Here is a 13,704-nt window from a genome sequence, read left to right as displayed (position 1 = left end):
AGTACTAAGTCATGCCTTCTCATGACCCTTGTGCACTATCCAGCACTTCCCTCAAAATCCAAAATTCCATCCTTTTTGGATTTGCTTCGTGCATGGATTCGAACGGCTTCACGACATTTTCCATGTTGACAATTTTCAAGTACCTGCTCAGCGGTATTTTCCTCCAATTGTGGCCTCTTGCCAGGTTGACCTCTGTTGGCACACTTTCATTTTAGCATTGTCTGAAGTTGATTCAATACCTTTCTTCAGACTCTCAGGTTTCTCTGAAACACAAAATTCTCTTGCTGCTACACCGTTATTTACCTTCCCTGCAACGTCAATAACTTCCAGTTCTAGCACTGCTGTATATTTTGTGTTGTTATTGGGAGGGCATTTTTACTCAAAAAAGAAGTTTTAAACCTTATGTATATGATTGTATTCCATGAGGTTGATTGGCACCAGATTCCTTCGCACCAAATTGATATGCACTGGACATCAAATCACAACTCTCTGCTAAAGGGCTGATGACAACTGTGAACAGGTTTGTTAGAAAAACCCATCTGGGTCACTAATGACCTTTAGGGAAGGAAACTGCCATCGTTATGGTCTGACCTACATGTGACTCCAGACCCACAGCAATGTGTTGACTCTTAACTGCCCTCTGGGCAATAAATGCTGACCTTGCCACTGACACCCTCATCCTGTGAATGAATGAATTAAAAATAATAACAGCACAAAAAAAAAATTCATTTCCTCATTGTAACATTTACATGTAGGATATCTTATCCCAAAACATTAATTTGTTATCGAAGAATAAGGGTTGACTTTTATATGAGATATGTGGAAAAATTCCAGGATTTTTTTGGCCAGAAAGCGAGGACCAACTTTTACTCAAGTACATACACTGATTGATCTCTGAATTCTTAATGGATAGTTGAAAGTCATGGCAGCCACATAACGTCACTTACACCATTGTTGCTGTTAGCTGACTTAAATTGAGGTACTTAGCTTTACAGATTTGGAGATGCTGGTGTTAGACTGGGGTGTACAAAGTTAAAAATCACAACACCAGGTTATAGTCCCACAGGTTTAATTGGAAGCACCAGCTTTCGGAGCGTCGCTCCTTCATCAGGTGGTAGTGGAGATGTGTTAGGATTGAGCCCTCCACTACCATCTGATGAAGGAGCGGCGCTCCGAAAGCTGGTGCTTCCAATTAAGCCTGTTGGACTATAACCTGGTGTTGTGTGATTTTTAGCTTTACAGATGGTTTGAAACTCCTCTGCCCCAAATCCTCTCAGCGGAGGCTCATTGGCAACACTCAAGAGTGATAGTTATTTTCCATTCTTTATTGACAAAGCTGGGTTGTTAAATTGGCTGTTCTCCCAACTGTAACCCTCATGACATATTGGACCAAGACACTGCAGTATAAGGCCAGAACAGAAAGTGTGCTGGTGTTTTTCTACTGAGGGATTTCAGAGATAATAAGGTCCTTGTTATCTCTTCCTGTTACATTCTCTTCATTTGAAATCTCTGACACAGTGCGAGTGTGACATTCTATAAGTCCCACTTTGCCATCGGCAATTAAAATTTACATCTGAAAGTTACTTTCTTGCCTGTAGCAGATTTCATTTGAGAAACACATTTTGGATCTAAAAGTGAACATGAAACTTTATGATTCTGATCGGTTGTGTTGACAATGCAAACCAGGAGGTGGCTCTGCCCAACAAAACTTGGCCCAACTATAATACTGGACATGATTTGGAGATGCCAGTGTTGGACTGGGGTGTACAAAGTTAAAAATCACACCACACCAGGTTATAGTCCAACAGGTTTAATTGGAAGCACACTAGCTTTCGGAGCGACGCTCCTTCATCAGGTGATAGTAGAGGGCTCGATCGTAACAGAATTTATAGCAAAAATTTGCAGTGTGATGTAACTGAAATTATACATTGAAAAAGTGATTGTCTGTTAAGCCTTCCATCTGTTAGAATACAGTGATGGTTTCACTTCTTTCATGTGTAAATCACAAAACCTTTTTTTTAAAAAAAGTTGCATTCTCGGGTTAGCTGTTAACAATGGTGATAGCTAGACAATATGTTGAAGGTGTTGGCCCCCTGTGTTCTCTGTCTATGCCATGATGTTTAGATTGATTCTAATCTAAAAAGTGAGATAACAGTTTTACATAAATTCATGCAGTTTTTGAGCTCAGAGTTCTACATGAAAGTATGCAGTTTTTGAGCGAAGTGCAATGTAACTCTGCAAGTACAAATTCACCCCACAAAATATGTGTGTGCATGTGGGTCTTTGTCTGTCTGTGTGTGTGTGTCTGTCTGTGTCTGGGGTGGGGGTTGAGTGTGTGAGAAAGTGGGTGTTGTGTGTAGCGAGTGCAGAGTGTCTTAAGTCTGTGAGAATGCAACTTTTAAAAAAGGTTTTGTGATTTACACATGAAAAAAGTGAAACTATCACTGTATTCTAACAGATGAAAGACTTAACAGATAATCAATTTTTCAATGTATAATTTCAGTTACATCACACTGTAAATTTTTGCTATAACTACGATCGAGCCCTCCACAATCACCTGATGAAGGAGCGTTGCTCCGAAAGCTAGTGTGCTTCCAATTAAACCTGTTGGACTATAACCTGGTGTTGTGATTTTTAACATAATACTGGACAGCAGTCATGTTCAGCAAATGCCAAGCAAACAGAGTCTTTTAAAACTCACTTTACAAGTGAGTAGAAGAGAGAAACTTAAAAGGGGGGGGTTTATTGGTGTTGTTCAGAATCATGGAGAATTTTGATAAAGGCATGGATAGAGTCAGAGACAGGCCCTTCGACTCAAAACAGGTCCATGCTGATTAAAATGTCCATCCATGCTAACCACATTTCCCTGCGCTTAGCCCAAATCCTTTTCAACTTTGCTATCCATGTATTTGTCCAAATGACTTTTTAAAATGTTGTTAATGTACCTACCCAAACCACTTCCACTGGCAGCTCATTCCATATGGATACCACCCTCTGTGACAAAGTTGCCCCTCAGGTTCCCTTTTATTCATTCCCCTTTAACCTTACACCAGTGCCCTCTAATCCTTGAATCCTCAACCCTGGGAAAAAGACTGAGTGCATTTACCCTATCCATGCCTTTCATGATCTTATACACTCCTATAAAGATCCTCCTCAGTCTCCTATGCTCCAGAGAGAAAAAAAGGCTTTGTTTGTCCAACCTCTCCCTATAACTCAGACCCTAGAGTCCTGCCAAGATCCTTGTAAATTTCTTCTGCATTCTCTTTCTACTTTAATAACATCCTTTCTATAATAAAAGATTACCAAAACTGAACACAATACTCCCAAGTGTGGCCTCACCAACATCCTGTACAATTGCAACATAAACTTCCCAACTTCTATAGTCAATGTCCTGACTGAAGGCCAGTATGCCAAAAGCCTTCTTCAATGAACTGCCTCCCGGTGACTCCATTTTCAGAGAACCATGCACCTGAATTCCAAGGTCCCTCTGTTCCACTACGCTAAGGCCCTGCCATTCACCATAAGATAAAAAGAAGAGAAATTGTTTTCAATGGTAAAACAGAGGGCACACAGACCATGAGTCATCAAGACAACCAAAAGTAGCAAACAAAAAGTCATCATTATCTAGAACACCACTGCTTCAAGACAGACAGAGTATGTGGATACAATGCAAACTTTCAAAAAAAGTATTAAATTGACAAAAAAAAGGTAGGAAATAAATGCTAGACTATGGGGAAAGAGCAGATTAAAATCATTATTTCCCCATTAGCTACTGAACAACCAATGATTTCCTTGGGAAGTTCTAACATTCTGTGGATCCTACGTATTTGCACGAAATCCTCCTGAACTCCAGAGTAATCCCTGTGAGATACTGGGAGTTTGTTTTGCAACAATGAACATCAACCTCAAGATGCAGCCTGCTTTCCCATATTCATTAAAAAAAAGTGTGAAGTCTCCACCAACATGTGTGCTTAAATCTTTTTCAAAAAAAAAAGGTATAGCCCTTTAAATAAAGCAACATTTTGGTATAAACAAGTGACACAACCGGGTTGAATTAACTTTAAAGAAATGTGTTTCTAATCAGAGATAGGAAGTAGTTTGAGTTTCTTCTGTCAGCAAAATCAAGTTATTTTCGCCTCTCGATCTCGTGTGTCTTTGGCAGCTATTACTTCTGCTTTGAAGTGGTTTCTTATTCCCAGATTTTAAAAATAGAGATGTCAAAATCTATTCTTATTTCCATTTTCTGAAAAACTAAATGTTTCCAAGTAACGTTTTTATTGTCAAAGCTCACATTTCAAAATGTGTAAGCATTCTTGTTGAATCTTCAAAGAACTCATCAGTTCACATGAAACATTAAATTTGGATTAGGTGTCGTCTTTAAACACAGGGATCAGTACATTCAACATTGTCTGTTAGACATAGTCAGCAAACGCCGAGACCCAGGCTCCTCATCCAGACCCAACAGATGCCAGCATTATTTCACTTATGGATGTTAGGAGATGCCATTGGAATTGGAACGGTTGGCAGAATCTTCCCAGGCATTGACTGACATAGGCAATGTTGACAAAGTTGGATTAGAGATTCAGCTGGTGAAGAATCTGTGTCAGACCCACCTTTGTTCTAAGAAGACCCAGCATTCCCTGCTGGTGGACTTCAGTGAATTGAATCCAACACAAAGTTCACAACAACAGATAGCATATGTGTCCTTCAGGGAGTCAGCTTAGTTTGGGGGTAAAAAAAAGTTAATTTAAATTTATTGTACAAATTATTTCTTTAACTTGCAAGCATTTTCACGAAACTAAAATTTGATAAGGCAGTCCTAGCACCGACTCTGGCTGCTACAAAGCATAGTTTAGGTTCCTGGCAGCATCTGTGTCCAACACAAATTCATGAAGCCAGAGGAGAGGAGAGTTTGGGCCCAGTATGAGACCCTGCAGCATTGGTAAGGTAGGCCCAAGGAAGACTCATGGCAGTGGAGGAGTGGAGTTTGGGCAGGTGCAGTACCAAGCAGCATTGGTGGCATCTATGTTGGTGGGGTTCCACAAGGACTCATCGTAGCGAGAGCATCAGTGGAGATGGCACTGAAGAATGGCAACCTTCACTTTGGTGGTGGCAGCAATGGGGACTTGTGCCTGGCCACTCGGCCCATCATGGAGCACTAAACAAGAAGGACTGCAAAGTCAAACTTTTTTGCATATTTCTTCACTCTTCTGCCTTTATATCCTACATTTCGGTTTATTTTTCTGTGTTAAGATGGCACCACTGTGCAATGCGTTTCAACGTATTTGGTATTAAAATAGATGAGATAATCAATCAACCAATAAATAAATAAATAAATAGATAGATAGATAGATAGATAAATCAGGGGGAGGGGACAAGAAAGTGGCTTCTCATTACTAACAGCAAGTAGTCCCAGTTTCTGCCCAAGTGTGGAATAGGGATAAGGACCCCCTTAGTCAGCAGCGAGCAGAGCCTGCATTGAAAATTGGACGGCAACAATCCCTGACCTGACAATCAGACTGATTACACGGAAACACCAGCACACTGGCTGCTCCTCAGGCAAACGTCCCCACACCACCTCCTACCCATTACCCTCACCCACAGACCTTGGCATCTGACACGACTGTGCATTAGAAGATACAAGATACCGCGGGAGATGGGATTCTTGACAGAAGCCATTGCCGTGACAAGGCGACAGTGCACCAAGATGATCGGTTTGATTAAACTGCACTGCTGCTGTTCAAAAGGCAACGCTGGGAGATAAAGTCCTTACTTAAAGAAGTGCGTGGGAATGTTTGGAAGTTCAGTACTGACTGGCTTGACATGGAGTACCAGAAAGAAAGGAACATGGAGGCCTGGGGGTAGGCAGGAGCAACCCCTCGATTACCAGGTTGACTCAATGACTCACTGTGCCAAGCAAGACTGGCATCACCTTCTCAACGCACACAACTCAAGTATGCACGAGAAGTGAAAAAATGGCTGCCACCACACCCAGAGTAGGCAGGATCAGTGTTTGTCTTCCATCCGAGCACATAGTCCTCTAATTATGAGCAACTGAAGAAGGGACCTTCAATGGGAAAATGCATTAACCAGGCACTTCTACAGTACAGGACAAACTCATCCTTAATCATAAACCTCCACATGTTAAATACACATAGTGTCCAACCAAGTGACCACAAATCCTGGTCACAAGCAATCTTCACCATCTCATTGTTCAATACAGATTGAAGCTGGTCATCTCTGAAGCTGAATTAAACCCCTGTGATTCAAAGTGGTAGCGGTGGCCACAATTCACAAAGACAACCCAAGGTCTCCTTCAGCTGCTGAGCAGGGAACAGATTCCCTCTCACCTTGGTGTTGTCAATATTTCACAACATGCTCCTATTTGCAATGCCACCTTTCTTTGGTGATTTTGGGCTGGAAGGTCTCGGTCTCCAGACAGCATTTCCAGTCAGTCTGGAGCATCGGAGGCTGTGGGGTGATCATATAAAAAAGGTTTAAATAATTATGAGGAGCATAGTAAAAGGTGAATAGCAAAAAGGTCTTTACCCAGGGTCAGGGAGTCCTAAACTCGAGGGCATTAGTTTAAGGTGAGATAGGAAAGATTTAAAAGGGACCTGATGGGCAAGATTCTCACACAGAGGGTGGTGCACGTATGGAACGAGTTGCCAGAGGTTGTGGAGGCTGTTATAATTACAACAACATATTAAAAAAAAACCTTTGGACTGGTACATGGATTGGAAAGGTTTAGAATGATATGGACCAAATGCAGGCAAATGGGACAAGTTCAGTTTAAGAAACCTGAACAGTTTAAGTGGGTGGCACGGTGGCACAGTGGTTAGCACTGCTGCCTCACAGCGCCAGAGACCCGGGTTCAGGCGACTGACTGTGTGGAGTTTGCACGTTCTCCCCGTGTCTGCGTGGGTTTCCTCCGGGTGCTCCGGTTTCCTCCCACAGTCCAAAGATGTGCAGGTCAGGTGAATTGGCCATGCTAAATTGCCTGTAGTGTTAGGTAAGGGGTAGATGTAGGGGTATGGGTGGGTTGCGCTTCGGCGGGGCGGTGTGGACTTGTTGGGCCGAAGGGCCTGTTTCTACACTAAGTAATCTAATCTAAAACCTGGTTTAATCTAATCTATAACTCCATGAAGGACTGGGTGACATCCTAGCTTAGTGGCTGACAACTGTGCTAAACGTTTCTGGGAATGGCTGCTACCAAGAATCCACTGGATCTCTCAAATCTCAACCTATAAATGCACCAAGACTTAGCAATGCAATCTGGTGCCAGATTCACATCATTCCATCTCATTTCCCCATGACAATGTCAGCGCTGCCATTGGACAGTAGGCTTATAGCTGTCACCCCTAACCTGTGAGAGGGCGTGCTAGACTTACACACATTGTGTTGAGAGAGCTAGATCATAAAAACAGATGAGCTCATCAATAGAAAAGGAGTCCATTCCATCAGTGTAAAATTCAGCTGCGATTGTCAGTACCACATCTGAGATGTTAGGCACCATGGGAGCTGCTTCAAGAACTCCCACATTCTTGCTTCATTTCAAAGGGCTGGATGCTCTACAAGAATATTTCCTGGGCCTATGCTACTTTCTCCCCAACCCCACCCTCCTCTCATTTATCTCTCCACCCTGCAGGCACTCTGCCTCCAGTCCTGATGAAGGGCTTTTGCCCGAAACGTCAATTTTCCTGCTCCTCGGATGCTGCCTGACCTGCCGTGCTTTTTCCAGCACCACTCTAATCTCGACTCTGGTTTCCAGCATCTGCAGTCCTTGTTTTTACAAAGAACACTTCCTGGCAGACAGGGCTACCCAGTGCCAGCAGGACTGACAACTCTTACATCTGGCCCTGACTGAGGCAGAGTATGAAAACTACAGAGTCCTTTCTCCCCCCCCCACCCCCAGGGCCATTAAAATGCCTGAAGGTGACGTTACAACAATTGGACCAGTTCTGGACAGGGCACAGTTCAAACAGAGTGTGCTGTATAACCCTAGTCCTCTGAGCTCGGCACAATTGCAGCAGGTGTCAATGGAGGATGGGGGTTCGATGGTGACTGTTGGTCTGTGATTGCTCTCCCACTACATGTACCCCTGAATCCTCACAGCACCAGTGAATGGGAGAATAGGATGAGCTGGGTACCATAAAGGTGCGGTCTTTCAGTAATGAGGAGAGATTTGGAAGCTCATGTGAGAATACTTCCTAGTCCTCGCAGAGAGAAATCCTGCATGAAATTCACCGAAATGGACACTTCTGATTTCTGGTAACACTGAGCCTCATGTCCTGAAAGGGTGACAGGGTAAGTGGAATAGCAGTTACCAGAAAGCAGGTGCATTACTTCCTCCCAAAGCATAGGCATAAAAAAAACTTCCACCTTTTTGTTGCCAACTTAAAAAGTCAAAGGTCAAACATTGAAAAGTTTGAGTTCCCCTCCCTTCCCCCAACTGTCAGTAACAGACGGGTTGGAAGGTAACATTGCTAACTCTGGATTCAGCTCCCCAGAAGATTGATCATGTGACATTTGATCCCATGGCAATTGTGCATGTGATACCATCCACATGATGTTTAATCACATGGTAATTGCATGATGTGCAAACAGTTGGCTTTTGGTGAAATATCTCAATGGTTCCGTAACTACCACAGTTCTGAAAGAAACCACATCCAACATGAGCCCCATGTAAATTATATCAGAATTAAAAGTTCCTAGAATGTTTCACTAATGATAAATAAAATGTTACAATACTAATAGCGAGATGGCTGAGCACAGGGAAAGTCTAATTACTGCCTCTCTGATGTAGAGAGGTCCAGAAGGACAGGGAGTAAATGTTGGCCTTTGTCATGTTGTGGGAAATCCGCCATCTTCACCTGGTCTGGCCTACTCTGGATTCCAGATCCACAGCAACATGGCAGAACCCTGGGCTGCCCTCTGGACAATGACAGCTGCTCTCGACAGCGATGCCCAAAGAAACAAATCAAATAAATTCAAGGTGGGTGTGGGAAAGAAAAACAGATTTGCAGAGAAATATCCAGGGGTGAAAAGGGAAGTTGATTCCATCAGTAACTGATGGAAACTCATTTAAAATCCACTAATCAATGGGGATGGGGAAAGATGATCCCCCTTATGATGACAGCTAATAACACAGAGTCTACCTGTAATGGGTAGATGGAGGAAGAGTGCTCCATTGTCAGATTACACTACCAGTGATTCTACAATGTACTGACAGTCACCCTGAAACCTATCCCCCTGCACAAGGTATAGGCAAGCTATGTTGATACCTCTTTAACACTGGCCTCCTTCTATACTGTAACATCATTCCGTTTATTACACCTGAACCAGCTCCCCAAATAGCTACCCAGCTCGTCCCAGCCCTATCTCTGTAACCCTCTAACTTATCACTTTGAAAAAGTGATCCAGCTGTTTTATCAACTTCCTAAAGAAAGTTCTCCCCCACTCCCCCAGGCTGTGCATTCCAAATCCTAACAAAGTCACAAAGTTTCTCCTTATCTCACTCCTAACTCGTGACAATCCTAAAAAGGTGTGACCCTGACTTACTGACATACCAACAAGTGGAAACAGAATATTCTTCATTTCCCTGTCAAAATGGTTTATAATTTTGAATGCCTCAATAAGGTCACTCCCTAAGCTCCTCTACTCAAAGGAAAATAAACCTAATCTCTCCAGGGTTGAACACCCTTCTGTAAAAAAAAGGTGCCAAGATCTGAACACAACTCTCCAAATGCTGTCTGACCAATACTTTGTAGAGGTGTGGCGTCATTCCCCTGTTTCTATACCTCAAATTTATGTGCCCAAGGATCCAATAAGCCTTCTTAACAACTGTTTTGGCTTGCCTGGCCTTGATTCGGTGATTTCTCCAGTCTGGGTAATGATGGAGACACCCAATGCAAAAGACAAAGATGGCGAAAGAGGACAAGGTTTGAAATGGGTGTGAATTAAGGTGTGAAAAGACAGAGTGGATCCTCTCTACAAAGAGCAAAGGAAACAAGACGCAAAAAGACTGTGGTAGGGAGAGGTGTTGTATGAGATTGAATGGGGAAGAGCCATGGTGGGAAAAGCTAGTGAGGAGGTGTTAAAAAGTAATGGAGGAGTAGACCAGGGTGTCCCAGAGGAAGTAGTCCCTGCGGAACTCTGACAGTGGAAGAAAGGATGTGTTTGATGAAGGTATCCTGCTGAAGGTGGCAGAATTGGTGGGGGATCATCCTTTTGAGGATGTGTATAGGGTATGAGCAGGCAGGGAAAGAGTTAAGTTCTGAGTTTTGTGAAACAAGAGGTTCAGCTGAGCATGACTCAGATCAGATAAGAATTTACAGTTAACAATGAGGTGCTGGAGGCAAGGGCGATGGGTTAACAAGGTGGAAAAGCAATCATTATTCAGAGCCATTTAACAAGATGAGGTAGCATTCAGTAGGAGAGATCAGTTTAACAAGGTGAGAAATATTTATTATGTGAAGCCAGTTATTCATTGTGTAACAGCAGATGGCTTAATCTTTACTATTGACACTCACCAATTGTAATGGTCACCCAACTGATATGTTGGTGTTGCCTCATCTGGATGCTCTTCCCTGTAAAATGACTATATAGCTCATTGAGAAACATGCTGTTCCAGAGAAGACTGAGAACTCATGTCCCTATGCACATGGGTGATCATTCTCTCTCTCTCTCTCTCCCCTTCCAGAGCCTAGAATAAAGATGAAGGAGGTAAAACTATACTGTGTCTCTGCTTCAACTAAGGAGGGAAAAAAAAAAAGAGTGGGACGACACTTTGAAAGTGTAGCCTGTTGGGGTGGAACGTGACGACAGAGGAACCCTATCATTGTTCTGGAAAGGAAGGGGAGGATAGAAGGCGGAGGGTGGGAGATGGATTGGACACGACTGAACACCCTGTCCACCTCAATGTGCAGGTTCCTCCATTGTGTAAAAAAAAGACTGTTGGGGGCAGATCGGTAGGTACAACAGAGACAGAGAAACTGGGCGAATGGAATCCTTGCAGGAAAAAGGGTGTGAGGATGTGTAGTTGAGGTAACTGTGGGAGTCAGTGGGTTTGTAATGGATTTTGGTGAACAGCCTATTCTCAAATGAACAGTGAAATCAAGGAAGGGAAGAGTCAGAGAATGGACTAGGTAAGGGTGACAAAAGAAAAGGAAATTGGAAGTAAAAGGGATTAATTTTTCCAATTCTGGGAGAGAGCAGGGAGCAGCCCCAAAGCCATCATCAATGTATTGGAGAAGGCACTGTACGTGTGGGCCTGAGGATGAGTGGAACAAGGAATTTTCCATCTATCCATATAGTGCCAGGCAGATCTGGGACCCAGGCAGGTGCCTACTGCCCCACTTATGACTTGGAGAACATAAAAGTTAAAGGAGCAGCTATCTAAAGTGAACCTTATCTGAACTGCCAATGCAATTACATCCAGTGGCTTAGTGGTTAACACTGATGTCTCACAGCATCAGAAAGGGAGGGGGGGGTGGGTCAATTCCAGCCTCCAGCAATCGTCTGTGTGGAGTTTGTACATTCTCCCTGTGTCTGCATGGGTTTCCTCTGGGTGCTCTGGTTTCCTCCCACAATCCAAAGATGTGCAGGTTAGGTGAATTGGCCATGCTAAATTTCCCATAGTGTTCAGAGACATGCAAGTCAGGGGTAAAACGTAGAGTAATAGGTTCAGGGAATGAGTCCGAGTGAGATACTCTTCAGAGGGTTGGTGTGGACTTGTTGGGCCGAAGGGCCTGTTTCCACACTGTAGGGTTTCGATGATCCTCATGTAAGGGAACCAAAAAAAAAATTGTACACACAATGCTATAGACTCACGACTGCCTTGTATAGTCACAGCAACATTTCTCTACTTTTGGACTCCTTCAGTAATGAAAGCCAAAATTCCATTTGCCTTCCTTATCACCTGCTGTAACCAGTTTTCCAGGAGTCAGGCACTAGGACAACCAAATCCCTCTGCACCCAATCACTCTGAAGTTTATCTCAATTTAGATGATGGGTTGTCTTTCTACTCCCTTGACTGAAATGAATAACCTCACATTATGAATATCTACATTAAACTTTGTCTGCCAAATTTTGGCCTATTCATCCATATCCATTTGTAAGATACTTATTTCTTCATTGCGTTTTTCCCACCTATTTTAATGTTAGCTACAAATTTGGCTTTAGTCATTTCTATCCCTGCATCCACGTCATTAATGGGATTGTAAGTAGTTGGGGCCGGAATACTGAACCCCACCAGTTATATCTTGGCTACCAGTACCCAAGAGGGAAAAAAAAATCAGCAAATTCAGACGGATATCTGATCCCAATGTGAAGCGGAGTCACAGAAATCAAGGATGACTCACCGGTGAGCAGAGAGAGTGCAGCACTGTCAGAGCTGCCACCTTTTAGGGGAGGTGTTAAACAGACTTTCCAGCAAACAGATTTCATTGATTCATGCCATTATAATCATAGAAAAAGGAAGGCCATTCAGCTTCCTGAAGAAGGGCTGATGCCTGAAACGTCGATTCTCCTGTTCCTTGGATGCTGCCTGACCTGCTGCGCTTTTCCAGCAACACATTTTCAGCAGGGGCTGGATCTGGACAGGATGCTGTTTGGACAACCAGTGTGGACTCAATGGGCTGAATGGCCTGCTTCCACACTGTAGAGAATCTAATGATTCAGGACTCAACACGGAGTTTAATCATTTCAGAGGGTACATCCTCCTCCAGTGTTTTCTCCAGCTCCATAGCTCTGGTCCTGTACAAGTTGCTCCCAGCACTGCCAACCCATTCTAACTACTCATATTTCCCATTATCATCTACTCAGCAGTCACCTTTTCCCTGGCTTATTGTCAGCCAGCCTTTAGTCTGCTCTCCCTGGGCACCTTCGCCACATACAGTATACAACTCCCTCCTTCGCCTACTCCCCATTCCAAACCCACTAAGTCACCGACATAAATACCGTTGTTTCCCAGTTACTTTCAAATCTGACTGAGGGTCTTGATACCTTAACTGTTTTTCCTTCTCCACAGATGCTGCAAGACGCGCTGATTTTCTCCAGCAATTTCTGCTTTTGTCCTGTCGCCTGGCAGATTCACTACATTGGATTGCTGTGCCCATTTACTACATCGTAACAGTGACGAATCTAATTACCCCCATCGACTGCACAGCAGTTTGCAAGGTCTCCTGGAAACTAGGAAAACGAAGAGTTCACTCCCTCAAAGATTTAGGCTCTTAGCCCAATGTTCATAGTCACTTTAACTGGGAACTGGAGTGAATTTTAAAAACATGCACAAATCCCAAAATTCTCAAAGGTAAGACATTGTAGGGGGAAAAAAATCGACTTAAAACGAAATCTCCATTGATTCCCAAACATTTACACTTAAAAACTGCAGAACAGGATACAGAGAAAGTTGACTTTTCCAAAGTTCCAACTTTGGTTAATTGAGATGTTACCGGAGCAGTAAATCACTGAACTTCCCCCATCCTCAGTCCCTGTCTCTCAGCTGTTGGTTCTGCAGAGAGCTAGCACTTACCTTTTGGTCGACTTCCTTTCCTCTCCTCTCCTCTCCTCTCCTCTCGGCGTCTCCTCTCGCTCAAGGCGGCCACTTCAATTCTCCAGACTGGACCAATGCTGTGCAAGCACACAATAAAACAACTTCCTCTCCCCGACCTCATGTGACGGGGAAATTCCAAACTCTCACGT

General features: G+C 43.4%; 1 protein-coding gene across 1 annotated transcript in view; it reads right to left on the bottom strand.

Moving 5' to 3' along the window:
- Positions 1–13,474, bottom strand: part of LOC140494522 (procathepsin L-like) — a 42,006-nt gene extending 28,532 nt beyond the window's left edge. Inside the window, 1 exon segment of the mRNA XM_072593786.1 lies at positions 13,455–13,474. The gene's annotated coding sequence lies outside the window, so the exon portion shown is untranslated.
- Between the last annotated feature and the right edge of the window lie 230 nt (positions 13,475–13,704).

Source organism: Chiloscyllium punctatum, chromosome 24 (genome assembly GCF_047496795.1).
Source record: "Chiloscyllium punctatum isolate Juve2018m chromosome 24, sChiPun1.3, whole genome shotgun sequence".
NCBI classification, from domain to species: Eukaryota; Metazoa; Chordata; class Chondrichthyes; order Orectolobiformes; family Hemiscylliidae; genus Chiloscyllium; species Chiloscyllium punctatum.
This window is presented reverse-complemented; position numbering and strand designations above follow the sequence as displayed.